The sequence below is a fragment of the Papio anubis genome, chromosome 1 (genome assembly GCF_008728515.1).
Source record: "Papio anubis isolate 15944 chromosome 1, Panubis1.0, whole genome shotgun sequence".
In the NCBI taxonomy this organism is placed as follows: domain Eukaryota; kingdom Metazoa; phylum Chordata; class Mammalia; order Primates; family Cercopithecidae; genus Papio; species Papio anubis.
Window position 1 is genome coordinate 113,702,821 of NC_044976.1, and position 27,180 is coordinate 113,730,000.

Here is a 27,180-nt window from a genome sequence, read left to right on the forward strand (position 1 = left end):
GTTGCAAGCAGAGGCTGGAGAATGTTGGGTGCCTGGTTCAGCTGGTAGTCAGGCTTAATAATATCTAAATGCCCTTCTAGACCTCCACATATCTTTGGCTCCTCTGGGAGGACCTGAAAAGAGGAAGGAGAGTCACAAACAACATAGTCTGCTAACAGTGAAGGACAGACTTTGCATACATGTACCTTGGAAGATGGATGTTCTTTGTTCAACCATCTGTGCACACAATTAGCAGCCACTATCTGCGGTGTTATCTTTAAATACAAAACACACCACATGGATAAAATGTGCACAAATACATTTCTGCTTAAGTAGTGAACCAATAAAATAAATGACCGTGAATTAGAATGCCTAAATATATATTTATATGTTTAAATAAGAGACCAGTTCAATTTCAACTCAAGAACACTTTTATAACCCACTGTGAAAGATGGGGTGATTTAAAAAAATTGGTCTTTGTGAAGAGAAGAAGGAAATTAGATACATAGCGCACTATTTAAACAACATCAAGGCTATGATTCAAGAAAACAAAAGGCAGGAAATACGAAGTTGAGGTGTGATGTGTTCTCCTTCATTCCAGCTGCTATGTCCATTCACAGAGACAGCTGAAAAGAAAATTGGAACACTATGTAGGCACAGTTTTAAAATATATTTACTTAAGAGAAAACATGGCAAAGATCTTTCATTCTATTTATGGGAGAAGGGATTAAACACTGACTCATCAGAGTGTCTTAAAAACATTTTACAAGTTCAGAAAAATTTGCTAATTCCTGTTTTACTTACCATGTGTAAATCAGCTGTGTTATTCAGAGACAGATTTTCTAGAAATTGATTGAGTTAAGTGAATCTGTTCAATTTCTCCTGATTTCTAAGGGATTGTATCAAAATACAGTATTTGGATCTAGTCCTGTTGAAAGGCCATATAGATAGAGCAGAAATTTGAAAGAGAAAACAAAACCTGCAGAGAGCATAAAATGCAGGCACAATGCTACCCCTTCTTTTCAGCACTGGTCAAAAGAGAAGGACGTGATAAAGGGATGGGCATATTTGTCTGTTGCCCACTGGATGATGGTATTCTGCTGTAGGATGATGGTTTTCTATTGTGGCTCAAGATTTTGCTATTACCGATGTGACCTGAAATCCCTGTCTTTCTTAACAAAGGGATGAGGGGCATGTTTTTAGAAGCCGTGGACAGAAATAGCATGGAAGAATAAGAACATGATAGATTTGAAAAGAAAACAAATCAAGAGTCCTGAAACATATGTAGGGATAAGGCCTGAAACAAGGACAAAGAAAGTTTTGGTTTTTTTTTTAATTAAAACAAAACAAAACAAAAAACAAAAAAGAATGCTGTTAACCTGGAAGGACACATGCATCAAGCTGTCCAGTCCTAGGAATTAATTTGCCTTGGTCTATCCACAGCCTCCATGGGATCCATCAAGCCTCCTTAGCATGATGTTCAAGACCACTCTCAAGCCGTCCCAGCCAGCGTTTGATGCTCCTTTCCCTCATCCTGCCAGTCCTATCCTACACAACAGTCAAACTGGACTATGCACGCTTCCAGCCTTTCTTATGTTGCCAACTCTGCCTAGGATGTCCTTCCATCCTCTTCTATCCAACATTTTGTCCTGAGGACCATCTCAAATGCCACAAAACCATCTCTTCTGTCTGCCCCAAGTCCAGGCAGCACATTGCTTTATTGTTACTTAATTCCTTATTGTCTTCACATGGAAAACTATACACTCTTGGAGGACAGGAAGCATGTCTTAGATTATTTGCTCATGCTTATCATATTGTATTTGTTTTAGTATCTTCAAGTTACTAGAGTGCCTGTTGTATAGAAGGAGTGTACCATGCACTTTAGATGAGTAAATGGAAGATAATGATAACTGAGTTTACTATTCTTTGTAGCACCTAGTTACAAGTAAAACATTGATATTATGTTAAATGGTTTTTGTGTCAAATCATTAAAGCAAGTTTCATAAGACAACAGTTTCTTTTTTTTAATTTCAATAAGTTTTGGGGGAACAGGTGGTGTTTAGTTACATGAGCAAGTTTTTTAGTGGTGATTTCTGAGATCTTGGTGCACCCATCACCTGAGCAGTGTACACTGTATCTAATGTGAAGTCTTTTATCCCTCACCAGCCTCCCACCCTTTCCCCTGAGTCCCTAAAGTTCAATGTATCATTCTTATGCCTTTGCATTCTCATAGCTTAGCTCCCACTTATGAGTGAGAACATACGATATTTTGTTTTCCATTCCTGAGTTCCTTCACTTAGAATAATGGTCTCCATCCAGGTTTCTGCAAATGCCATTATTTCATTCCTTTTTATGGCTGAGTAGTAGTCCATGGTGTGTGTGTGTGTGTGTGTGTGTGTGTGTGTATGTGTGTGTGTGTGTGTGTGTATATATATATATATATACACACACCACAATTTATTTATCCACTTGTTGATTGATGGGCACTTGGGTGGGTTCCATATTTTTGCAAGTGTGCTGCTATAAACATGGGTGTGCAAGTATCTTTTTCATATAATGACTTCTTTTCCTCTGGGTACACACCTAGTAGTGGATTATAGGATCAAATGGTAGTTCTTTCAGGTCTTTAAGAAACCTGACCTGTTTTCCATAGTAGTTGCATTAGTTTACATTCCCACCAACAGTATAAAGGTGTTCCCTTTTCACCACATCCATGCCAACATCTATTAGTTTTTGATTTTTAAATTAAGGCCACTCTTGCAGAAGTAAGGTGGTATCACATTGTGGTTTTGATTTGCATTTCGCTGATCATTAGTGATGTTGAGGATGTTTTCATATGCTTGTTAACCACTTGTACATCTTCTTTTGAGAATTGTCTATTCATATGCTTAGCCCATTTTTGATGGGATTGTTTGTTTCTTGATGATTTGTTTGAGTTCTTTGTAGATTCTGGATATTAGTCCTTTGTTTAAGACAATACTTTCTAGACTTTACTTTTTTAAGTATCAATATGTCCATTGAAATAATATGTTATAAGCTTTAAAAAAATGAACCCTTGGGAGGAGTAGGGGAAAATTTAGTAACATTACAGTGCCATGAGGAAGCATTCTAAGAGGGTATACAATGCTGTGGATGCAGAGGTGCACCCCACTTCAAGAGAGATCCCCACTTTGAGGGAAGAACTTCTCCTCAGCCACATGATGTAGTCATCAGGCAGTCTCTAGCTGTCAGCAACTCAGGGCTGCCTCAGCAGCAGAGTTTCCCTGCTAAAGGTCATGCCCTTCCTAGGACAACCTTCAGCTGCTCATTAAGTGAGGCGGGAATATGAAAGCTCTGTTATTTCAGTCACCCTGGTCTGGTGTGCTCTGCTGGGCCATATTTGCTCCAGAGTTCTTCATTGGGTTGATCAAGATTTGTTGGGTCTACAGTGTGGCTTGAGTTCTCCCTCTGCCCAATCCTGCTTTCTCTCCCTTCCTTTCATAGGTGTTAGCTCCCCAAATTCTGCCTCAGTAGCTACTTTCAGAAAGGACAACCTATAACACATAGGAAGACCTGAATTGTCTTTTCCGGGTTGGCCAGGGGAGAATTAAGTCAGGGAGTCTCAATTTAGGCTTAAATGTTCTAACCATTTGTGTCTGGGGTCATACTCACACAAGCTTATATTGCAAAGGATCTGAATATTAGTAATGTATCATTGTGTAGCACAGTCAAATAGAAATAAGTGTTAGGGCAGCATTTCTTTTTTCTTAGTAGGAAAGCATTCAATATTTTTCTGTTTTCATTGTTAGGTGTATTATAGGCTGCAGGCTTTTCCTATATGCCTTTTATCAGATTGAGGACAATCCCTTTTATTCCTATGCTGCTAAAAACTTTTATCATGAAGGGGTGTGGAATTTTATCAAATGCTTTTTCTGCATCTATTGAGATAGTGATAGAGTTTTTTTCTATTTTGGTCTGTTAATATGATGAGAGTTACACTAATGATTTCTGAATGCTAAGTCAAACTGACATTGCTGGGATAGAACTAACTTGGTCTTAATTTCTTATCTATTTTATACATTGCTAGATTGGATTTGCTAAAATTTTTGTTAAGAATTTTGACATCTATATTCAAGCAGTATATTGATCTATATAGTTTTATTCTTTTGTAATGTCTTTGTCTCTTTTTAGTATCAGAGTAATGCTAGCCTCAGAAAGTGAGTTAGAAATTCCTCTGCCTCCCAGGTTCAAGCAACTCTCTTGTCTCAGCCTCCTGAGTAGCTGGGATACAGGCACCCGCCACCATGCCCAGCTAATTTTTGTATTTTTAGTAGAGATGGGTTTTCACCGTGTTGGCCATGCTGGTCTGAAACTCCTGACCTGAGGTGATCAGTCCGCCTCGGCCTCCCGAAGTGCTGGGATGACAGTTGTGAGCTACTGCTCCTGGCCAGTTTTAATACTTTTTAAAATGTTTGGCAGACTTTATCAGTGAAATCATCTGGACCTAGAAACCTCTTTGTGAAAAAGCTTTGAACTATAAATTTAATTTATTTTTAAAACTTTCGTTACTATTTTTATATAATGAGTTATTCAAATTATCTATCTTCTTGAGTAAGCTTTGGTATTGTGTTTTTTCTTTCAATAAATTTTTACAGTTCATCTAAGTTGTCAAATTTATTGGTATCAAGTTGTTTGTAATATTCTTTTATAATCCTTTCAACGTCTTCAGGATATATACTGATGTCTCTCTTTCAGATATATATTGATATCTCTCTTTCATTCTTGAAATTAGTAATTTGTGTTTTCTTTTTCTCTTTTCTGATAAATCTGGCTACAGTAAAGTGACCAATGATCCCAGTTTACTCAGGACTGAGAGGCTTCCTGAAATGTGAAATGTTTGATATTAACACTGAGAAAGTCTCAGGCAAGTCATAATGAATTTGTTAACTAAAACTACAGGCTTATCAATTTTACTGATGTGTTCAAATAACCAACTGTTGGTTTCATAGCTTTTTCTGTTATTACTTGTCCATTTTTTATTTTATTGGTTTCTGCATTTACGTTATCAGCATCCTTCAATTTACTTCAAATTTAATTTACTTTTATTTTTCTTGCTTTTTAAGGTAGAAGTTTAGATAATTGATTTAAGACCCTTTCCCCACTCATATAATCATGTAATGTTGTAAATTACCCTCTAAGCATTGATTTAGCTGAATCCCAGAAATTTTGATATGTTGAGTTTTCATTTTCACTCAGTTCAAAATATTTTCTAATTTCCCTTGTGATTTCTCATTTGACCCATGGTTTATTTTTACTTCTATGGTTTAATTTCCCAATGTTTGGGGATTTCCCAGCTAACTTTCTGTTATTAATTTCTGGTTTGATTCTGCTTCAGTAAAGAATGTACTTTGTATAATTCCAGTTCTCTTGAATTTATTAAGACCTATTTAAGTGTACAGAGTACAATCTAGCTGAATATTCCATGTGTACTTGAATATAATGTCTACTCTGCTCTAGTTGGGTGATATGTTCTATAAATGTTGATTAGGTTGGTTGACCAATAGTATTGGTCAAGTCTTCTGTATCCTTAGTGATTCTTTTGTCTTCTTGTTCTATAAATAACTGAGAGAAGAATATTGAAATTTCCAATTAAGATTATGGATGTCTATTTTGACTTTCAGTTTTATCAGTTTTTACTTTAAAAAATTGTTATCAGGTGCATATATATTTAAGATTGCATGTTTGCTTGATCAATTAATCGCTTTATCATTATGAAATGTTCCTCTTCATACCTGAAACAATTCCTTTTTCTGACATTCTTGTATTGACTGCACACTCTTTATTTTTTATTGTTTGTATAGTATACTTTTTCTCATTCTTTTACTTTTAATTTATCAGTGTGTTTATACTACAGTAAGTATTTCATGGATGATTTTGATAGTTGGATTTTTCTTTTTTAAAGTCAAATCTGACAATCTCTCCATTTTAATTGGAGTGCTTAGATCAGTTATATTTAAAATAATTAGTGATATAGTGATAACCTAACATCTTATAATTCGTTTTCTATTTTCCCCACCAGCCCTTTATTTTAAAACTTTATTAAGTTTTTGTTTATGATTTATGTTTTTTCCACTATTGGAAAGGCACAGGTTTTAGCTATACCTATTGGTTTCATTACTTTACTGGTTGCTCTAAGGTTTACCATACACATTTGTGGCTTATTTTAGTCAAGCAGTATTATACCCTTCATGTACATTATTTAATAGTGTTATACCCTTCATGTATACTATATTTAAAAAAACTATTATTTAATAGTGTTATACCCTTCATGTATATTACCATTATTTACTTCCCTTTTACCTCTTTTCTTTATGCTATTGTTGTCCTACTTTTCATTTTTACATACTTTATAAACATTACAATACATTATTGATGTTTTTATCATACTTTAAGTTTTAGGATACATGTGCGCAATGTGCAGGTTTGTTACGTAGGTATACATGTGCCATGTTGGTTTGCTGTACCCATCAACTTGTCACTTTCATTAGGTATTTCTCCTAATGCTATCCCTCCTCCAGCTTCCCACCCCTAACAGGCCCCGGTGTATGATGTTCCCTGCCCTCTGTCCAAGTGTTCTTACTGTTCAATTCCCACCTATGAGTGAGAATATGCAGTGTTTGGTTTTCTGTCCTTGTGATAGTTTGCTGAGAATGATGGTTTCCAGTTTCATCTGTGTCCCTGCAAAGGACATGAACTCATCCTTTTTATGGCTGCATAGTATTCCATGGTGTATATGTGCCACATTTTCTTAATCCAGTCTATCATTGATGGACATTTGGGTTGGTTCCAATTGTTTGCTGTTGTGAATAGTGCCACAGTAGACATACGTGTGCATGTGTCTTTACAGTAGCATGATTTATAATCCTTTGGGTATATACACCGTAATGAGATCTGTGGGTCAAATGGTAGAAATACCATTGACCAGAAATGGTTCTAGATGCTTGAGGAATTGCCATACTGTCTTCCACAATGGTTGAACTAATTTACACTCCCATAAACAGTGTAAAAGCGTTCCTATTTCTCCACATCTGCTCCAGCATCTGTTGTTAAAGAGTCAGCATCTGACTCTTTAATGATTGCCATTCTAACTGGTGTGAGAAAATAGCTCATTGTGGTTTTGATTTGCATTTCTCTGATGACCAGTAATGATGAGCATTTTTTCATGTGTCTGTTGGCTGCATAAATGTCTTCTTTTGAGAAATGTCTGTTCATATCCTTTGCCCACTTTTTGATGGGATTGTTTGTTTTCTTCTTGTAAATTTATTTAGGTTCTTTGTAGATTCTGCATATTAGCTCTTTGTCAGATGGGTAGATTGCAAAAATTTTCTCCCATTCTATAGGTTACCTGTTCACTCTGATGGTAGTTTCTTTTGCCATGCAGAAACTCTTTAGTTTAATTAGATCCCATTTATCTATTTTGGCTTTTGTTGCCATTGCTTTTGGTGTTTTGGTCATAAAGTCCTTGCCGATGCCTATGTCCTGAATGGTATTGCCTAGATTTTCTTTTAGGGTTTTTATGGTTTTAGGACTAACAGTTAAGTCTTTAATCCATCTTGAATCAATTTTTGTATAAGGTGTAAGGAAGGGATCCAGTTTTAGCTTTCTACATATGGATAGCCAGTTTTCCCAGCACCATTTCTTAAATAGGGAATCCTTTCCCCATTTCATGTTTTTGTCAGGTTTGTCAAAGATCAGATGGTTGTAGATGTGTGGTGTTATTTCTGAGGCCTCTGTTATGTTCTATTGGTCTATATATCTGTTTGGGTACCAGTACCATCCTGTTTTGGTTACTGTAGCCTTGTAGTATAGTTTGAAATCAGGTAATGTGATTTGTTCTTTTTGCTTAGGATTGTCTTGGCAATGCAGGCTCTTGTTTGTTTCCATATGAACTTTAAAGTAATTTTTCCAATTCTGTGAAGAAAGTCATTGGTAGCTTGATGAGGATAGCATTGAATCGATAAATTACCTGGGGAGTATGGCCATTTTCATGATATTAATTATTCCTATCCATGAGCATGGAAAATTCTTCTATTTGTTTGTGTCCTCTTTTATTTCGTTGAGCAGTGGTTTGCAGTTCTCGTTGAAGAGGTCCTTCACATCCCTTGTAAGTTGCAGTCCTAGGTATGTTACTCTCTTTGTCGCAATTGTGAATGGGAGTTCGCTCATGATTTGGCTCTCTGTTTGTCTGTTATTGGTGTATAGGAATGCTTGTGATTTTTGCACATTGATTTTGTATCCTGAGACTTTGCTGAAGTTGCTTATCAGCTTAAGGAGATTTTGGACTGAGATGATGGGGTTTTCTAAATAGACAATCATGTCATCTGCAAACAGGGACAATTTGACTTCCTCTTTTCCTAATTGAATACCCTTTATTTATTTCTCTTGCCTGATTGCCCTGACCAGAACTTCCAACACTATGTTGAATACGAATAGTGAGAGAGGTCATCCTTGTGTTGTGCCAGTTTTCAAAGGGAATGCTTCCAGTTTTTGCACATTCAGTATGATATTGGCTGTGGGTTTGTCATAAGTCATTCTTACTATTTTGAGATGTGTTCCATCAATACCTAGTTTATTGAGAGTTTTTAGCATGAAGGGCTGTTGAATTTGTCAAAGGCCTTTTCTGCATCTATTGAGATAATCATGTGGTTTTTGTCATTGGTTCTGTCTATGTGATGGATTACTTTTATTGATTTGCAAATGTTGAACCAGACTTGCATCCCAGGGATGAAGCTCTCTTGAACATGGTGGATAAGCTTTTTGATATGCTGCTGGATTTGGTTTGCCAGTATTTTTTGAGGATTTTCACATCAATATTCTTTGGGGATATTGGTTTAAAATTCTCTTTTTTTGTTGTGTTTCTGCCAGACTTTGGTATCAGGATGATGCTGGCCTCATAAAATGAGTTAGGGAAGATTCCCTCTTTTTCTATTGATTGGAATAGTCTCAGAAGGAAAGGTACCAACTCTCTTTGTACCTCTGGCAGAATTTGGCTGCGAATCAATCTGGTCCTGGACTTTTTTTGGTTGGTAGGCTATTAATTATTGCCTCGATTTCAGAGCCTGTTATTGGTCCCTTCACAGATTCAACTTCTTCCTGGTTTAGTCTTGGAAGTGTGCGTGTGTCCAGGAATATATCCATTTTGTTTTTATAGTATTCCCTGATGGTAGTTTGTATTTCTGTGGGATCAGTGGTGATATCCTCTTTATCATTTTTTATTGTGACTATTTGATTCTTCTGTTTTCTTCTTTATGAGTCTTGCTAGTGGTCTATCAGTTTTGTTGATTTTTTCAAAAGACCAGCCCCTGGATTCATTGATTTTTTTGAAGGGTTTTTTCTGTCTCTATCTCCTTCAGTTCTGCTCTGATCTTAGTTATTTCTTGCCTTCTGCTAGCTTTTGAATTTGTTTGCTCTTGCATCTCTAGTTCTTTTAATTGTGATATTAGGGTTCAACTTTAGATCTTTACTGCTTCCTCTTGTGGGCATTTAGCGCTATAAATTTCCCTCTACACACTGCTTTAAATATGTCCCAGAGATTCTGGTACGTTGTGTCTTTGTTCTCATTGGTTTCAAAGAATATCTTTATTTCTGCCTTAATTTCATTATTTACCCAGTAGTCAATCAGGAGCAGGTGTTCAGTTTCTGTGTAGTTGTGCGGTTTTGAGTGAGTTTCTTAATCCTGAGTTCTAATTTGATTGCTGTGTGGTCTGAGAGACAGTTTGTTGTAATTTCTGTTCTTTTACATTTGCTGAGGAGTGGCTTTACTTCCAATTATGTGGTCAATTTTAGAATATGTGTTATATGGTGCTGAGAAGAATGTATTGTGTTGATTTGGGATAGAGAGTTCTGTAGACGTCTATTAAGTCCACTTGGTGCAGAGCTGAGTTCAAGTCCTATATATCCTTGTTAACCTTCTGTCTCGTTGATCTAATATTGACAGTGGATGTTAAAATTTCCCATTATTATTGTGTGGGAGTCTAAGTCTCGTTGTAGGTCTTTCAAGACCTGCTTTATGAATCTGGGTGCTCCTGTATTGGGTGCATATATATTTAGGATAGTTAGCTCTTCTTGTTGAATTGATCCCTTTACCATTATGTAATGGCCCTCTTTGTCTCTTTTGAACTTTGTTGATTTAAAAATCTGTTTTATCAGAAACTAGGATTACAACCCCTACTTTTTTTTTTTTTTTTTTTTGCTTTCCACTTGCTTTTAGGTCTTCCCTTTATTTTGAGCCTATGTGTGTCTCTGCATGTTGGCTGGGTCTCCTGAATACAGCACACTGATGGGTCTTGACTCTTTACCCAGTTTGCCAGTCCATGTCTTTTAATTGGGGCATTTAGCCCATTTACATTTAAGGTTAATATTGTTATGTGTGAATTTGTTCCAATCATTATGATGTTAGCTGGTTATTTTGCCCATTAATTGAGGCAGTTTGTTTATAGTGTTGATGGTCTTTACATTTTGGCATGTTTGTGCTGTGGCTGGTACCAGTTGTTTCTTTCCATGTTTAGTGCTTCCTTCCTAAGCTCTTGTAAGGCAGGTCTGGTGGTGACAAAATCTCTCAACACTTGCCTGTCTGCAAAGGATTTTATTTCTTCTTCACTTATGAAACTTAGTTTGGCTGTATATGAAATTCTTGATTGAAAATTCTTTTCTTTAAGAATGTTGAATGTTGGCCCCCACTCTCTTCTGGCTTGTAGGGTTTCTGCAGAGAGATCCACTGTTAGTCTGATGGGCTTCCCTTTGTGGGTAACCTGACCTTTCTCTCTGGCTGCCCTTAACATTTTTTCCTTCATTTCAACTTTGGTGAATCTGACAATCATGTGTCTTGGGGTTGCTCTCCTTGAGGAGTATCTTTATGGCATTCTCTCTATTTCCTAAATTTGAATGTTGGACTGCATGGATAGGTTGGGAATGTTCTCCTGGATAACATCCTGAAAAGTGTTTTCCAACTTGGTTCCATTCTCCCTGTCACTTTCAGGTACACCAATCAAACATAGATTTGGTCTTTTCACATAGTCCCATATTCTTGCAGGCTTTGTTCACTTCTTTTTACTCTTTTTTCTCTAAACTTGTCTTCTTGCTTTATTTCATTAATTTGATCTTCAATCACTGATATCCTTTCTTCCACTTGATCAAATCAGCTATTGAAGCTTGTGCATGCATCACGAAGTTCTCATGCCATGGTTTTCAGCTTCATCAGATCTTTTAAGGTCTTCTCTACACTGTTTTTTCAGTTAGCCATTCGTCTACCCTTTTTTCAAGGTTTTTAGCTTCCTTGCAATGGGTTAGAACGTGCTCCTTTAGCTCGGAGAAGTTTGTTATTACCAGCCTTCTGAAGCCTACTTCTGTCAACTCTTCAAAGTCATTCTCCATCCAGCATTGTTCCTTTGCTGGTAAGGAGCTGCGATCTTTTGGAAGAGAAAAGGCGTGCTCTGGTTTTTAGAATTTTTCAGCTTTTCTGCTCTGGTTTCTCCCCATCTTTGTGATTTTATCTACTTTGGTCTTTGATGTTGGTGACCTACAGATGGGGTTTTGGTGTGGATGTCCTTTTTGTTGATATTGATGTTTTATTAGTTTTTCTGTTTATTAGTTTTCCTTCTGTTTCCTTCTGTTTCCTTTCTGTTTATTAGTTTTCCTTCTAACAGTCAGGTACCTCAGCTCCTGGTCTGTTGGCATTTGCTGGAGGTTCAGTCTAGACCCTGTTTGCCTGGGGATCACCAGTGGAGGCTGCAGAACAGCAAATATTGCTGCCTGATCCTTCCTCTGGAAGCTTCATCCCAGAGGGACACCCACCTGTATGAGGTGTCTGTCAGCCCCTACTGCAAGATGTCTCCCAGTTAGGCTACACGGGGTTCAGGAACCCACTTGAGGTGGCAGTCTGTCTGTTCTCAGAGCTCAAATGTTGTGCTGGGAGAACCACTGCTCTCTTCAGAGCTGTCAGACAGGGAAATTTGAGTCTGCAGAAGTTTCTGCTGCCTTTTGTTCAGCTATGCTCTGCCCACAGAGGTGGAGTCTGTAGAGGCAGTAGGTCTTGCTGAGCTGTGGTGGGCTCTGTCCAGTTTAAGCTTCCCAGTTGCTTTGTTTGCCTACTTAAACCTCAGCAATGGCAGACACCCCTCCCTCCTCCCAGCTGCAGCCTCACAGGTCAATCTCAGACTGCTGGGCTAGCAGTGAGCAAGGCTCTGTGGGCGTGGGACCCATCCAGCCAGGCATGGGAGAGAATCTCCTGGTCTACCAGTTGCTAAGACCATAGGCAAAGCACAGTACTTGGGCGGAGTGTCCAGTTTTCCCAGGTACAGTCTGTCACGGTTTCCCTTGGCTCCGAAAGGGAAATCCCCTGACCCCTTGCACTTCCTGGGTGAGGCGACATCCCACGCTGCTTTGGCTTGCCCTCTGTGGGTTGCACCCACTGTCCAACCAGCCCCAGTGAGATGGACCAGGTGCCTCAATTGGAAATGCAGAAGTCACCTGTCTTCTGCATCAATCATGCTGGGAACTGCAGACCGGGGCTGTTCCCATTCTGCCATCTTGGAATGGAAGCTCCAGGACCAACACATTATTGATTTTGTTTTAAATCATCCATTGTCTCTTAAATGGATTTTAAAAATCAGAAAATTGTCTGCACATTAAACAGGTGAAATCTTTATTCCTTCAGTCCCTAGCAAAGTGCATGTTTATAAGAGTTGCTTTAGTGTCTTTCCTGTTAATTTCATTAACACTGTTTTTTCTAATTCTGTGTCTACTAGTTGACTTTTGACCTAGTCATGGGTCATTTTATTTCACTTTTTTGTATCTTAGCAATATTAGAGTAGATGCTAGATACAGTGAATTTTATATTGTTTAGTGCTGGATTTTGTTGTATTTTAAACAGTGTTGAATTTTTGTTGGCAGGCAATTCAAAGATTGGTTGATTACTTTGGACTGTTTCTATCATGGAAAGGGTAGTGTTCTGTCCTTACTGCAATAGACACTTAAAATGAATATAGATTTGTCTTCCCTGATTGCAATGATTCTGCCAACACTATCATCCATGGACTTACAGAATGCCTCATCCACCGTCATGTTATTCTACACAGCATTGCTTTTGACCAGGAAGCTCACTTCACAGCTAAAGAAGTGCAGCAGTGGGCACATGCTCATGGAATTTACTGGTGTTACTATGTTCCTAGCATCCTGAAGCAACTGGCTTGATATAATAAAGAAATGGCCTTTTGAAGACTCAGTTACAGTGCCAGTGAGGCGGCAATATTTTACAGAGCTGGAGCAAGGTTCTGCAGAAGCTGTATATGATCTGAATCAACATCCAATATATGGTACTATTTCTCTGATAGCCAGAACTCACAGATTCATGATCAAGGGATGGAAATGGGATTGGCACCACTTACTGTTACCACTAGTGAACCACTAGCAAAACTTTTACTTCCTGTTCCTACAACCTTACGCTCTTCTGTCCCAGAAGTCATAGCTTCAGAATGAGGAATGCTTCTACCAGTAAACAGAACAATGATTCCATTAAACAGGAAGTTAAGACTACCACCTGGCCACTTTGGGCTCTTCATTCCTCTGAGTAAACAACCCAAGAGGGAAGTTATGGTTTTGGCTGGGGTTATTACTCCGGACTACCCAGGGGAAACTGGACTACTATTCCACAATGGAGTTAAGGAGGAGTATTCTAGAATAGAGGAGAACCTTTAGGGTATCTCTTAGTATTACCATGCCCTGTGATTAAGGTCAATGGAAAACTATGACAGCCTAATCCAGGCAGGACTATGAATAGCTCATACTCTCAGTAATTGAAGGTTTATGTTACCCCATCAGGTGAAGAATCATACCCAACTGAGGTGCTTGCTAGAGGTAAAGAAAATACAAAATGGGTAGTAGAAGAAGGTAGTTGTAAATACCAGCTACAACCACTTAACCAGTTACAGAAATGAGGATTACAATTGTCATGAATATTTCCTCTTTATTGTGTTAGAAATACATTTTGTGTGTATATATACATATGTTAGGCAAATATCTTTCTTTTCTTTATTGTCTTATTTCCTTATGATGTGACATAAGACATATTGACTTTGTATCAGTATTTAAGCATTATTAATTTTATATTTTAGTATTTAAGCTACAGGATATCAGGAGAAAACTAAACACCACTCAAGGACTACTTCCTCTTCTAGGTAAGGAATTAGTGCATTTTTGGCAGTATGAAAAATAATTGTAACATGTTACATAAAATGATTAATGTTATGTTATTATCTTATCTGAATATTGAATATGCTTTAAGTAGATGCTGGTGCCAAGTTGACAAGGGGCTGCCTTGTGATGATTTATTTTCTGTCAACTTGACTGGGTTAAGGGATACCTAGATAGCTGGTAAAACATCGCTTCTGGGTATATCTGTGAGGTTATTTCCAGAACAGATTAGCATTTCAATCAATGGACTGAGTAAAGAAGATCTGAGCTCCCAATGTGGGCAGGCATTATTCAATGTGTTGAAGTCATAGACAGAAAAAATTGCAGAGGAGGGGAAAATTCACTCTCTCTTTTAGAGCTGGAATGACCATCTTCTGCCCTGAGATGTGAGAGAGGTTTAGGTTCTTGGGCCTTCAGATTGTGGGGCTTACACCAGCATCCCCACTACTCTCTGGTCCTCAGGCTTTGGCCTCGAATGGAGAGTTACATAATTATCTTACCTGGTTCTTAGGCCTTTGGATTCATAATAAATTACACCACTGACTTTTCTGGCTCTACAGCTTGAAGATGCCATATCATAGGACTTCTTGGCCTCCACAATCACATGGGCCAATTCCCATAACGAATCTCCTCTTATATATTTATATCCTCTGAATCCTGTGCTCTGGAGATCCCTGACTCATACCTTTAAGTTTTGTTACAGTAGCACCCATTTTTAATACCAATGCGTATATAAATTAATGTTTGATCAGAGAAATAATAGCACTTGATTGATATAGAATATGTCATTTATTACAGAGATTTGACCTAATGCAAATTGATCCAGCTAAAGAGGTTTGCTCCCTTCATTTTTGCAAGTTACCCACAACTACTGAATAATAAACCTAAGAACAACTTCAGTGTTTGGTGGCCTGTGGCTAGGCTAGGCAGCCATCTCTCTGCTTTGATATGAGCATTCTGCTTCTGGCTTATCTGTCTGAAACTGCATAGTGCTCTTTGAGAGCACCTTACTGCCAGAGGTGTCACTTGGAGACAGTTTGTTTTAAATATAGAAGAGTCATTTCTGACATTGATGTTAGTTACATTTTAAGCCCCTGACTATTTAATATTACATTAGAGGTAGTAATCAATGTAAATAAGAGAAAGCAATTAGAGGCAGAAGAATTGGAAAGAAATAAGTAAAAGTATCTTTAATTTTAGGTAACATGATTATACATTTGGAAAATATAAAAGAATCAATGGAAAGCTATTAAAATAATAAAATAATTTAGTAAGTAGAAAGTTTAAAAACTTACATGAAATCAAAAGCAAATATATATATACACAAAAACCAAAGGCATAATGAAAGAGGAGAATGCATTTATGATAACAAATGAGAATATAAAATACTTTGGCATAAAAGCAACAAGAAATGCCCAAAACCTATAAGAGAAAAACTATAAACTTCTCCTGAATGATATAAAAGTAGACCTGAACAGTAAAGACATACCATGTTTTTGTCTAGAGAGACTCATATTTGTAAAGATGTCAGTTCTAAGTTCGTGTATACATACAATGCAATCCTAATAAAATGTAACCAGATTGTTTTCTGAACATAGACAATTTGATTATAAAGTTCAGTGGGAAAATAAATAAGTATGGAAAAGAAGAGTATTGAGTTGGTCTTGCCATACTTGACACTAAAATGTACTGGAAAGCCTTTATAATTAAAACAGTTTGATGTTAGTGTGTGAATAGACAGACAAACTAATAGAACAAATGAAAAAAATCTCAAAATAGATTCAATTGCATATGGATATTTACAATACAATCAGGGAAGCATCTCAAATCAGTGGGAGAAAAGGTCAACTTCTTAAAAAGTGATGTTAGAATAATAATTGGATAACCACATGGAAAAAATAAAATTGAATGGAATCCCTCACATTGTACACCAAGATAAATTCCAAATGCATCATACAAATAAAAGGACCAAAAGAATACATAGTTGAATTCCTCTATAATCTAAAAGCAGTGAAAACTTAATTCAAATCTGATTAAGGAAAAAGATGGAAAGTGTGATATTTAAGAAATTTAAATTTTATATGGAAAATACATCATAAGTAAAAAGAGATAAGGTAAAATAGGAAAAATATTTGCAACTTATATTTATAATAATATAAAGAGTTTATACAAATGCAGAAGAAAAAATCCAACAATCATATAGAACAATGAGCTAGAAATATAGACCATTGACCAAAACGGTACAAATAACTCTTAAATTATGAGGATATGCTCAACCCTAAACATAATAAGAAAATTTAAATTTAACCATGCTATCAGATTGGCAAAAATTCAAGTTTAATAACAAATTCTGCTGGCAATTCTATGGGGAAGTGGGCACTCATAAATTTCTAGTGTATCTACAAAAGGTTGAATCCCTGTGGAGGATAGCTTGACATCATCAAGTAAAATTATTTGTGCATTTACCCTTTGTCTTTACCATCTGCTTGTAGTTATCTGTCCCAAAGATACAACTATAAAACTATGAAAAGATATATCCACAAAGCAATTCATTATAACACTAGTAGTAATAGCAAAGACTGAAAACAACCCAAATATCCATTGCTAAAGAACTGGTTGAATAAACCATGCTGACCATAAGTGGAACCCTAGGCACCTGTATAAAGGAATGAGGACTCTCCATATACTACCATACTACTTTGGAGTGATCGCCAGAATATATTGTTAAGTAAAGAAAGGCATGGTGAAGAAAAGTATGTATAATATTTTACCTTTCACAAAGATGAAATACATATACACACACATACATATATGTTTATATTTAATGCTTTGAAGTATAAACCATAACTTTTTAAAATTTTGGTTACTGGATGGGAATAAGGAATGGATAGAGAAGTTAGAATTGTTTGAAGTTATGCTCTGTGTAAACTTAAGTTCAAAACCTTGTAAATATTTTAAATATTATAAACATGAATTAAATTTTCAAAAGCAATGTCTAATGATGTGCCTCCATTTGAGCACATAAATACACAGAAAGAAACCATATTCCAGGTGACTTTAAAGCACAGTCATGTGCCTATACCCCAAAGCAAAAAAGAAACTAATAAAAAACTTTAAAAATTAGATTATTTTCAGTAAGCTATGATGGTAATATTGTTATACTAAGACTATATTCATAATAAGGGATAAAGCAAATTAACAATAACGTGGTATCGTTGAGAAAAAGATTTTTGCTGTGGGAGAAATGCAAGAGGAAAGAGCAATAAGAATGAGTAGAAACCTTGTAGTCTCGAAGTTGAACTGGAGGTATGTATTAGTCCGTTTTCATGCTGTTGATAAAGGCATACCTGAGACTGGGAAGAAAAAAGGTTTTATTGGACTTACAGTTCCACAGGGCTGGGGAGGCCTCAGAATCATGGTGGAGGGGAAAGGCACTTCTTATATGGTGGTGGAAAGAGAAAATGAGAAATATGTAAAAGTGGAAACCCCTGATAAACCCATCAGATCTCATGAGACTTATTCACTATCACGAGAATAGCATGGGAAAGACTGGCCCCCATGATTCAATTACCTCCCACTGGGTCCCTTCCACAACATGTGGGAATTCTGGAAGATACAATTCAAGTTGAGATTTTGGTGGGGGCAAAACCAAACCATATCATTCTGCCCTGGCCCCTCCCAAATCTCATGTCCTCACATTTCAAAACTAGTCATGCCTTCCCAACAGTCCCAACAAAGTCTTAACTCATTTCAGCATTAACTCAGAAGTCCACAGTCCAATGTCTCATCTGAGACAAAACAAGTCCCTTCTGCCTATGAGCCTGTAAAATCAATAGCAAGTTAGTTACTTCTTAGATACAATGGGGTACAGGCATTGGGTAAAAACAGCCATTCCAAATGGGAGAAATTAGCCAAAACAAAGGGGCTACAGGCCCCATGCAAGTCCGAAATCCAGCAGGGCAGTCAAATCTTAAAGTTCCAAAATGATCTGTTTGACTCCATGTCTTGCATCTGGGTCACGCTGAGCCAAGAGGTGGGTTCCCATGGTCTTGGGCAGCTCTGCCCCTGTGGGTTTGCAGGGTACAGCCTCCCTCCTAGCTGCCATCATGGACTGGCATTGAGTGTCTGTGGGTTTTCCAGGTGCATGGTGCAAGCTGTCAGTGGACCTGCTATTCTGGGGTCTGGAGGATGGTGGCCCTCTTCTCACAGTTCCACTAGGCAGTACCCCAGTAGGAACTCTGTGTTAGGGCTCTGACCTCATATTTCCCCTCCACACTGCCCTAGCAGAGGTTCTTCATGAGCACCCTGCCCCTACAGCAAACTTCCGCCTGGTTATCCAGGTGTTTCCATACATCTTCTGAAATCTAGGCAGAGGTTCCCAAACCTCAATTCTTGATTTCTGTGCACCTGCAGGCTCAACACCACGTGGAAACTGCCAAGGCTTGGGGTTTGCACCCTCTAAAGCCACAGCCTGAGCCATACCTTGGCCCCTATTAGTCACAGCTGGAGCAGCTGGGATGCAGGAACCAAGTCCCTAGGCTGCACACAGCACGGGGACCCTGGGCTCCACCCATAAAGCCATTCTTTCTTCCTATGCCTCCAGGCCTGTGATGAGAAGGGCTGCCACAAAGACCTCTGACATGCCCTGGAAACATTTTCCCCATTGTATTGGGGATTAACATTCAGCTCCTTTTGACTTATGCAAATTTCTGCAGCAGGGTTAAATTTCTTCTCAGAAAATGGGGTTTTCTTTTCTATTACATTGTCAGGCTGCAAATTTTTCAAACTTTTATGCTCTGCTTCCCTTATAAAATGAAATGCCTTTAACAGCACCCAAGTCACTTCTTGAATGCTTTGCTTTTTATAAATTTCTTCTGCCAGATACCTGAAATCCTCTCTTTCAAGTTTAAAGTTCCACAAATCTCTAGGGCAGGGAAAAATGCCACCAGTCTCTGCTGAAACATAACAAGAGTCACCTTTGCTCCAGTTCCCACAAGTTTCTCATCTCCATCTGAGACCACCTCAGCCTGGATCTTATTGTTCATATCACTATCAGCATTTTTGTCAAAGCCATTCAACAAGTCTCTAGGAAGTTCCAAACTTTCTCCCATTTTCCTGTCTTCTTCTGAGCCCTCCAGACTGTTCCAACCTCTGCCTGTTACCCAGTTCCGAAGTCGCTTCCACATTTTCAGGTATCTTTTTAGCAACACCCAAATCCCAGTACCCATTTACTGTATTAGTTTGTTTTCACACTGCTGAGAAAGACATAACAAAGACTGGGAAGTAAAAGGGGTTTAATTGGCCTCACAGTTCCACATTGCTGGGGAGGTCTCAGAATCATGGCAGGAGGCAAAAGGTGCTTCTTACATGGCAGTGGCAAGAGAAAATGGGAAAGAAGCAAAAGTGGAAACACCTGATAAACCAATCAGATCTCATGAGACTTATTCACTAGGACGATAATAGCACTGGAACGACCAGCCCCCTGATTCAATTACCTCCTACTGAGTCCCTCCCACAGCACTTGGGAATTCTGGAAAATACAGTTCAAGTTGAAATTTTGGTAAGGGCACAGCCAAATCACATCAAGGTGTCTGGGTAAATTCATGATTTTTCTAGCTCACCAAAAATACCTAGAGGCAATGAGCAGCTCAATAACAATGAGCTCCCCTAGGGCCAAAATGATTATCTCTAAATACTGTTTCCAACCAAAAGAAACCAGGGCTTCTTGGATAAATAAATGGCTGATTCAAGGTGTGGGGTAGGAAGTGTACAAAATGAGTCTGAAAAATCTTATCATACCAAAATCCACAAGTACCCATCAGCAACTACTAGTAGAAATGGCTTGGAGCCAATTAAATAGTCTCCCTTTGGGTGAAGGGGAACAATCAAAGCATCAATACAGATAATAACCACAATAGAATAAAATACATCAAATGTGTCAAATCCATGCATATGTAATAATAGGTAAAATTATTTTTCATTGATTCCCTCTAAAGGATATTAGAAGACCTACTTAATATTTTTAAAACTGGAAAGTAAAAGAAAACAATCAAGTGTTTATTCTGCCATTCCTAAACAAAACTGTAGCTTAAGTTAAATAAATAATAGATGAGGAAAAGTTTGCCTTTTACAAGTATTTCTGTTAATACTTGAAGAAATGATGGAATTAGAATTTCATGAATTTGCAAAACCTAATGAAATAATGCATCTAGGCAACAATCATCAATGATCAAAAACAGGAGACAATCAGACATCTTGTACCTCCTGGTGGAAACACAGCACCTTCTATACAGTATTTTTTAAAAAATATTAATCTAATCAAGCTTCCAGATCTAACTACCATTTGAAGGACACACAGAGAACAAAGTAACATGTTAACAAAAACCATGAAGATGCAATAGACTATGGGAAACTGTAAGTTAAACAATGTGGTTTTACAACAGTAACAAAGTGCAATTTAAAAAAAAAAAAAAGCAATGGGAAAGGAGCATTTTTAACATATATTAAAAGAAATTCAAGAGACATATTAATCAATTGAAAGTGCTGGCTTTATTTAGATGCCATTTCAAACTTCCAACTTAGAAAAAGTTTAAAAATAAAAAGAAACATGTATAGAACATCAAAGGACATTTGATAATATTAAGGAACTATGCTGGGTGTGTTTGTGATGATGGTATTGTGATTGTGTTTAATAAGGAATCCTTGTCTTTAGGAAGTATATACTAAATTATACAGATGAAATTTTTAAAACATACAATAAAATCAGAGCATAAAGTAAAAATATTTTATAGATAAAAATTATCCTAGAAAAATCCTTTAAATTGTCCAAAAAGTACAGAAAAAGTCTATCATCTTTAAAAAATCCAATGGTTTTACCTTTACTCTTGGAACAAATGAGTGTTTCTATGTTCCAGACGAAATAGATGGCATATATTTAGGAGCCAAATTGCATAGAAATGTGTATTGTTAAATTCTGAAATCATAAGCAGTGAGGGCATATAGTTGAATTTATAAAAGTTAAATGTGCATCTGATAGGACCCTACCGTCGCAAATGCTAAACAAGGCATTCTACCCTGGCACAGTAGCATATAACTCACGACATACAACAAAGTACTTGTGGCAGGAGGGTGGTAAGTGGGAGGGAGAGGGAGTGGTTCAGGCACTTGACCTGCAAGCTCCAGGCCAGGCAATTAGAGGACCTACTTAATATTTTTAAAACTGGGAAGTAAAAGAAAACAATCAAGGGTGAGAGGCAACATTTGACATCCAGGGCAGAGAGCATGAACGAGTATCAGCTCGGGCCATCCTGTTGAGTAAAGACATCTATTCATTCACTCATGCACTCATTTTTAAAACTTTTACGGAACACTGTGTGCTAGACACTAGTGTACATGATGAGGATACAAAGATGAACACATGATCCCTTTTCTCTCCTTGCTCACAGTCAAGTGTGGAGAAGAGATAAGTGGATTAGTGATTGCACTGCAACTTAATGAGTACAGATATGTACACATTATATGATGGCATACTCTACATTATACACATCCACACCTGTGTAGGCTTCCAAGAGGAGGTGATGGTCAAGGTAAGCTTTGGAGCGTGAATAGAAACCAATACAGAGGAGAGTTGGGGACAGAGGGAAAAATGAGTATATATTTGAGAGTCTGCACACAGAGAGGCCAAAGGTAATCTGGGAAAAGCAACATCTGAGAAATGCAAACAACTTGCTGTCCAGGAAAAAGATAATAGATTTGGGTCCTAAGAGAAATTTCAGTCCTGGGTATTCAAGAGAAAGTAGGAACCCCAGTCCTGATAGTAGGTTCTCAGATCAGAGCAATGTCAAAGTCCAGTTATCTAAACTAGGGTTTAGGGCAGGGGAACACTGGCAGAGGCCTCACCTGCACTGCATATGGAACCAGAGCTGCTCTCCTCCTTCATTCAACAAATATTTTCTGGGTAGCTACTCTGTGTCAGGAACTGTGCTAAGTGTTGGGAATATAAAAGCGAAGGTCGTCCCTGCCTTCGGCTTGAATACCTCTTGCTGCCTGCCATCGGTCATAAAAGCAGATGGCAGGATGAGCTTACTGAGTCTTACTATAGGTCTGATTCTGTTGCCCATGCTAAAAGTATTAAGCACTTGGTATTAAGAGCTTGTGGTTATGGATCAAGTGGATCAGCTTGGGGAAAAGTCAGGGTTCAGAGTGGAAGCCCAAAGCTGGCAAGGCCCACCAGAAAGGGATGGGAAAAACTAGAACCTATTGAATTCCTATTTTCACGCTGACTTTTGTGCCCAACTTGTGACTGACACAAGTAGGCTCTGGTTCGTTTATTGTTAACCATGGATACAAGCAGTTCTGGTGATCTGGGCTTTCTGTCAGCCTGCTACATGGATGAACAAGTCACTGGTGGAAGAGGCTTGTGCCCAAAGGCGTTGAGGTTGTGTTTAGAACCAAAAGCTTCCCTTCTCCTTTCTCTCACTTCTTTTTGGATTCTAGTCTATCCAGTGGTGGGAGTCTCTACCACCAAGGTTAAAATTGTGGCATTGCTCAGGACTAAGGGTTGGCCTCAGGTATGTGAATGCTTGCTATATCTTGATGATTTCCCAGTTTCCCAGCCCTGCAGAATGTCCTGAGGAACATGAAGACAGGAACTTTTTCTGATCTACCCTCTCTCTTCTCCTCTACAGTGGCCTGAAAGTTTGTGTTCCCCCAAAATTCCTGTGTTGAAATCCTAACCCCCAAGGTGATCGTGTTAGGAGGTGGGGCCTTTGGAGAGTGATTGATTAGGTCATGAAGGTGGAGTCCTCATGATTGGGATTTGTGACCTTGTAAGAGACCCCAGAGAGCTAGCTAACCCCTTCCACTATGTAAGGACATAGCAAGAAGGTGCCATCTCTGAACCAGGAAATTGGCCCTCACCAGACATTGAATATGCTGCTGTCTTGATCTTGGACTTCTCAGCCTCCAAAACTGTGAGCAATAAATTTCTGTTGTTTATAAGCTACTCAGTCTATGGTGGTTTGTTATAGAAGCCCAAATGAACTAGGACATCATCTATAATATCAAAAGTCTAATGAATTTTCAAAATCACCTCTTCCATGGAACATTTCATAATAACCATCTGTTTATCATTTAATCATCCTTCCATCTATCCATCCATCCACTCACTTATTCAACAAATATTTATTAAGTATCCACTATGTGGTAAACCTTGATCCCTACTGCAAGGAGCTTAACCCCTCCAGCCTACAGGGATCTCTTTTTCTGACCTGCTGTAGTTCTCTTTGGATAGTTAGTCCCCCGTTACCTCCTACTGTGACTCAACTTTTCAAAGATTTATGACTTGTCTCCCAGTACAATTATAAGCACAGCCTACGACTGTGTCTGATATTGTTCTGATATCTATCACAGGGCAAGGGCAGCATCCTGGACTTGATTGAATGCACAGACAGTGTTCAATCCATGCTTTTGAATGAATGCATGCAGGCACAAATATCTGCCCAGGTAGGAGTGGAAGGTTCCGTTGGTGATTGTACTGGGACTTTGAGACACTGACTCACCCCCTTCCCTAGCAGGTCTGCACTGGCCTGTGGATGGGGACTGAGAAATGAGGTGCTTTGCACAACAATAAGAACTGAGAACAAGGAACACAGAGTTATATAAAAACTTAAAAAAAAAAAAAAAAAAGTGAAACCTGGCACAGTGGCTCATGCCTGTAATCCCAGAACTTTGGGAGGCAGAGGTGAGAGGATTGTTTGCATCCAGGAATTCAAGGCCAGCCTGGGCAACATAATGAGACTCCTGTCTCTACAAAAAATAAACATAAAATATTAGCTGGTCATGGTGGTGCATACCTGTAGTCATAGGCACTCAGGAGGCTGAGCTAGGAGGATCACTTGAGCCTGAGAGGCTGAGGCTGCAGTGAGCTGTGATCATGCCACTGCACTCAGCCTGGGCAACAGAGAGAGACCCTCTCTAGAAAAAGGTGAAATCTGACTCTGAACATCCTTATTGAGGATCAGTGACTGTAGCTGTTTTGTCAGAGTGCCATAGGGGCAGGTGACATCCTGCCATGTCATCAGGCTCTTACGGCAATCTGATTGGTTCTAGACCAGAAACTCTCATATGACTACAAGCTGAGGCAGGGGAAAAAGGGTGGGGTGTCTTAGTCTTGGTTATCAAAACCATCAAACTTGTCTGTCTTGCAGTGCTATAGAATCTCAGGTCTTGGGCACCATTTCTCACTTGTGAATTTCTGTGCCTCTAAACTGTAATAAAGGCTGGTTTTTAGCAAATCCCAAGTAGAATAAGTTGGGATGCCCCAGCCTTTAATTCACTCTTCCTCCCCTCTTTTCACCTTAGCAGCAACCCCTTTTTTAGCCATGGTGCCAGCAGTCTGACAAAAGAATCTGATAAATTTATTTGTACTGCGGTATAAAAGACACCTGCAGGGATGGCTATATTTAGGATGAAACTTTATAATAGAGAAATGAGAATCTACCAGTAGAAGCTCAGGTATCATCACTTGGCAGTAGACATGTAAGAAACATTTAGGGAAAACATAAAGTGCCTCTAAAATTACACTAATTGTCAATGAATGGGTATGTTTGATCTTCCATCCCTCCTTACCCTTGATATCAGGCAGCTCATCCTAACCTCAAATCTTTTTAAAAATCAACCCCTTAATTTTTACTATTGAGAAGAGGTGAGTAATATACAAAGGGCACAATTTCAGATACTTCTTTTTCCCAAATGCTTCTGTTTCTAGAGTGTGATCACATGGGTCTTTAACAGAATTGGCTAGAAATGCTGAGGTTGTCAAATTTCAAAACAGAGTTACTTTTGCTGACTTAAAAGATGAACACATGTCATAAAATCAGGAGCTGTTCAGTTATCTGGTGGATTTAGGGTCATTCTAACTGTCTACATTGATAATCAAGGCAGCAAAGTTGTCACAGTATGATTTATACTCATTGGCTGCCAGGATAATTCTGAGCTTATGAGGGGAGTGGTCAATTCTATGAGGACTAGAAATCAGAAAATACTTCTTGATTTGAACTCCTGACCCTGGAAAAGGGCCACTTTTCCCATGAAGTGTTTCCTGACTTCCAATTAACGACTCCCCTCTTTGGGACTCTCAACAAAGCCCCTTCTGCTAGCCTGTGAATAATCCCTTAGGCAGGGATTGGGTCATGTATATTTGTGTCCCTCATGCTTACAAAATATCGGCACAAATGGAATACAGCAAAATGTTTGTGAATGAATAAATTCAGCCTCATTCATTCTGGTAGGTTATCACATCCTTTGTGGATTGAATATAAGTCACAGAAACTTTGACTAAAATCACTGTTATGTCTTCACTGGTCTCACCCACTTAAGGTGCTGGATTACAGGTATGTATAGAGCAAGCTTAAGGGTAGGGACAAGAGTACGCTATCAATTTCAGTTTCCCAGATTACAGGTCAGACAAAGGATCCAGTGTATTTTGACACGCTTGGTTTGCCCAAGAGTCGATCAGAGCTCCAGGAACCTGTAGGGGAACACTCCAGATGCATTTATTTTAGTATTTATCAAGGTAGATAACTCAAATTTAAAGTTGAAGTATTCTGTGCTGTGATTATGCAGAAACCTGGGGCTATACTTTATCTTATTCAAAATAATAGAATTCACTAGCATTGAGATAGTTCCAGTCAAGCAAGGATATTAAAACACCTTCTCCTGCCAAACACAACACACAGCATGAACTTAGAGCCAATATGCTAGGACACTGAAAACAAACATGGGCAGGCAGACAGACAGCAATGTACACTGTATATAGCATAGATCAGCTTGGATAACGTGAGTTATCCAAGCCCTCTACATCTCAGCCAAGTGGGAGAATGTTACAGGATGCTTTTGCCACTTAATCAAATAGGTGGGGGTGCCCATCCTTTCAAGCCATGGACCTGGCCCTTCTTTACTGAGCAGAGCTCAAATCCACTGAAAGCTACTCCTGTCCCACCAAGTGACCTTTGGCCTCAGAGTAGCCAGCTCCTCTGGAATGATCTGAAAGTTGCTCTGGCTGGCCCCCGTCTATGGGAAATTCCTTTCCATCAGTCTCAGACTCAGTTTATAGTTGGACTGGCTGTGGTGACGCAGGGGGAGGTAGTGATGGCCACTCCTTTCTCTTCTTGAGTGAAAGAGGAAAGTTGCTGAGAGGGAAGAAAGAGACTCCACTCTGAATAAAAAGGATCTGAGGCTGCTTTGAGTTGCGACCAGAGCCACCATTAATGGGTTCTTCTCTGTGCCAGGCACTTTACATCCCCATTTCACTTTATGCTTTAAAGAACTGTGTAAGCTAAGTATTATTATTTCCATTCTGCAGATGAGGAGACAGATTCAGAGGCACTAAACAGCCCACCCTACTTATTCAGCTGCTAAGAGGCTAACTTCTGACATCACCGCTTAGCCTACTGCATGGTGCTGTCCCATCTCACTGAGTGCTGTGTTCCAGAGGAAATCTCCCTCCAGACTCAGCTCCTCCATGCCCTCAGGACAATTGAGAAGAGAAGAGATACTCCCTGGGCCACCGCTGGCATGGGAAGAAGCCCAGCTCCCGAGCTTGGAGTTCTAGAGGATGACTTCATTCTCCATCTTCATTCCTCTGTTGCACAGCGGGACTTGGCTTAAGATGATGGGAACAGATGATAAGGCTGACCTACCAGCCCTTAGAGCCTGCGATCCTGATAGGGGCTGCCTTCTACACACTCAGAACTCCGCTGGAACCAATCTTGTTAAAACATAAAATTTGTTTACCTAACATAAATTGTTATAACAGGTTTTTTCTTTACAGCAACATATCCTTCACTGTGCTAGGGAAGAAAGGGCTTATAATGGCCATCCTAGGCTCTTAGATATTTTCTGAGGAACTACTTAGTAACTGAAGGAACAATAGCATCGTAAAATTAGTCTGTTAACAGTAGCAGCAGTATT

The 27,180-nt window shown here is 38.7% G+C and overlaps 1 long non-coding RNA gene across 1 annotated transcript; it reads left to right on the forward strand.

The window, feature by feature from the left end:
- Positions 1 to 11,996: 11,996 nt before the first annotated feature.
- On the forward strand, positions 11,997 to 27,009 carry LOC108584449. The gene is made up of 2 exons (XR_001899532.3): positions 11,997 to 14,192; positions 26,573 to 27,009. It is a non-coding gene; the product is annotated as an uncharacterized LOC108584449 (long non-coding RNA).
- The last annotated feature ends 171 nt before the right edge of the window (positions 27,010 to 27,180 follow it).